The following is a 3,162-nucleotide window of genomic DNA, read 5'->3' as shown; positions in this document are numbered from 1 at the left end:
GCTCCAAACACCGGCTCAGAAAACTCCGGTCTTTTCTCTCCATCCTCAAAATGCAGAAGGACTCCGGTCCCACGCCCACCGCCTGCGAGAACTCTGCTTCGGCCCGAAGGCTGGAAGGAAAAAAAAGTCTCGCAACCTCCGGGCGAGGCGGTAATGGCCGGTCCAGCCCTTCCCGGGGCGCAGGCGGAGTGCGCAGCGGGCGATGTCCCCGCGGGCCCTGCCGCGGCCTGCGACGTCCCCAAGGTGCCCGCGAACGTGACGCAGGGATCGGTACTGTCAGTGCCGGCAGAAAAGGCCTTGGAGAGCTCCCGGACTTCCAGACAACCTCCATAAAGTTTGTAAAGGGGATCAGCAAAGTGCGATTCACACCCGCTCAGGAGGAAAACCAAGAGTGGTCCTGCAGCGGCCCAAACCTGGGGTGGGGTGGGGGTGGGGGGCCGTGCCCTCCCAGCAGACTTCTTCCTAGCTGCCATCGACTCACAGATGATCCTGTCTCTAGAAAAATGATCCAGGTCACCCTGGTGGCTCAGGTGGTGAAGAATCCGCCTGCGGTGCTGGAGTCCTGGATTCGATCCCACGGTGGGGAAGATCCCCTGGAGGAGGGCATGGCAGTCCACTCCAGTATTCTTGCCTGGAGAATCACTCGCACAGAGGAGCCTGGCGGGCTACAGTCCATGGGGTCACAAAGAGTAGCAGAGGACTGAGCGGCTAAGCACCCTCTAGGAGGCAGGCACTAATTAAGCGGCCCACTTGTGCAGAAGAACCTGTCCTCTGCTTCCTGAGACCACCATGGAACCAAACATCCCGCCTCCATCCCCTGGGAACCAGGTCACCGATTTCTGCAGACAGCCCCACTCCCTAAAGACAGCTCATCTGGCCAGACGGCCAGGGCGCTGGGGTCCCTCTCCCCAAGACAGTGTGGACCCCAGTGGTGCTCATCATAGGAGTCCCCACCCCCAAATATCCGTAGGTCACTTGCCAACATCCCTCAGAGTCACCTACCAACATCCCTCACCCACCAATATCCCTCAGAGTCCAGTGTTAGAACCAGTGGAGGTCACAGATGCTGTTCCCCTCATCCCCAGGGTCTCCTGCGTCCTCCCCACTCTAGTACTGGAACTAGAGGTGCCACCTAGCTTGCCCTCCCCGCCCCCCCCTCCAAGGCACACACATGTGCATCCCCGGTTGCCTGACAGCTGGATTCGCTCTCCCATCTTTGATCACCCCAGCCCCAGGGTTTCCCTGGTGGCTCAGTTGGTAAAGAATCCACCTGCAATGCAGGAGAGCCCGCTTGGATTCCTGGGTGGGCAAGGTTTCCCCTGGAGAAGGGACAGGCTACCCACTCCAGTACTGTTGCGCTTCCCTGGTGGCTCAGCTGGTAAAGAATCCGCCCGCAATGCGGGAGACCTGGGTTCGATCCCTGGGTGGGGAAGATCCCCTGGAGGAGGGAAAGGCTACCCACTGTGGTGTCCTGGCCTGCAGAATCCGATGGACAGAGGAGCCTGGCAGGCTACCGTCCATGGGGTCGCAGAGAGTGGGACAGGACTGAGTCTGGACAGGATCTGGACTGGCTTCTCCCAGCCCCAGATTCACCCGCCCTGTGGGAGTGCGTCTCATCCCTCATCAGGGCCTCAGTGAGGACTGGCTTTGGGCGGGCTGTGTAGGCGCCCCCGCCAACCCCACTAATGAGAAGCCTGTGCTGAGCGCCCAGGGTTTCCTGTGGGGGGTCTGGGGAACTTGCCCGCCACCGTGGGGGTGGGGGGAGCGGGCTGGGGGCCAGCGGGAAAGGGACAAGCCGGGAGCGGCAGGGTCGGAGATTTGGGGGGCCCTGCTAATTGCGGAGCAGAGTCACAGGCCGTGGCAGAGCACGGGGGTGGGGAGGAGGGCGGCCCCCCGGACGGGAGGGGAGAGAGACTGCCCCTGGGCCGCGTATCTCCAGCTCAGCTCAGCCTCCTGGCCTGCGGCTAAGCCCGGGGCTAGAGGCCTGAGCGCCCGCTGGACTCCAGCCAGGAGCCCACCTGGGCGTGGGGGCGGCCTCCGCTCCGGCGGCGCTGGCCGCGGGGGAGGGGCCAAGAGGTGGGGGAGGAGCCGCGGGCGGGCCGGGGGAGGGGTCCGGGGGAGGGAAGGGAGGGTGGCCATTCTGTCCGCGATCAGGGTACCCGCAGGCTGGCCCACTGGACCGAAAACGCCACGTTGCAGGCCTGGGCACCAGCCGGTCAGCTGGGGATCCGAGGTGGGCCTGCACCCGGGTCCCTAACCGCCCCCTCCCCACCACGGGCACTTCCCAGCCAGGAAGGGTGTGTGCGGACCTGGGCTTTCCCCCTGTTGCAGGCAAAGGCCTGCCCTGGGCTGCCTCCTTCATCACTCGTTCATTTACTCATTCATTCATTCACTCGCTCATTCATTCCTGCACTTATTTATTCATCTGTTCACTTATTCATTCATTCACTCATTTATGCACTCATTCATTCACTTACTCACTCATTCACTTATTCATTCTTGGGCACGTCCACCCACTCCAGTATCCTTGCCTGGAGAACCCCATGGACAGAGGAGCCTGCTGGGCTGCAGTTCACGGGGTCACAAGCAGTCGGGCACGACTGAGCAGTGAACAGTTACTCACTCACTCCATCTGTGCCAGGTCCCTGGCTTGAAAGGCACAGCCCTGCGCTGCTGACGTGGCCCTGGAGCTGGCTTGTGGCCCCTGGGTCTATTCCTCCTCCTCTCCGCTGTCACTCTGATGGTGAGAGGGAAGGAGACTGGGGGGAGCTAGAGGAATGTGGACAGGGAAAAGCACCACCCTACCCACCATCACCACCCCCTCCAATTCTAAATTGCCCTTTATTTCCCAGACTCCTGGGGCTTGTGTGAGGATCAGAAAGGCAGCTTTTGGGGGTGCCAGTGAAGAGAGATGCCCCAGGGCAGAGCAGAATGGGGGCAGTTTGGGTCCCTGTGGCTTCAGGGCACACCTGGCTTGATAGGATCCTCCCAGGTCCTCCTGTTGGGAGCAGCACCTGGATTCTGTTTTACTGACACCGGGGTTTGTTCCGTCTGCATACAGGTCAGGGCAGGGGGGCAAGACAGCTAGAGCACCCCCAAGGCGCTCAGCTGGTAAAGAACCTGCCTGCAGTGCGGGAGACCTGGGTTCCATCCCTGGGTGGG

This window comes from Bubalus bubalis, chromosome X (genome assembly GCF_019923935.1).
Source record: "Bubalus bubalis isolate 160015118507 breed Murrah chromosome X, NDDB_SH_1, whole genome shotgun sequence".
Classification (NCBI taxonomy): domain Eukaryota; kingdom Metazoa; phylum Chordata; class Mammalia; order Artiodactyla; family Bovidae; genus Bubalus; species Bubalus bubalis.
This window is presented reverse-complemented; position numbering follows the sequence as displayed.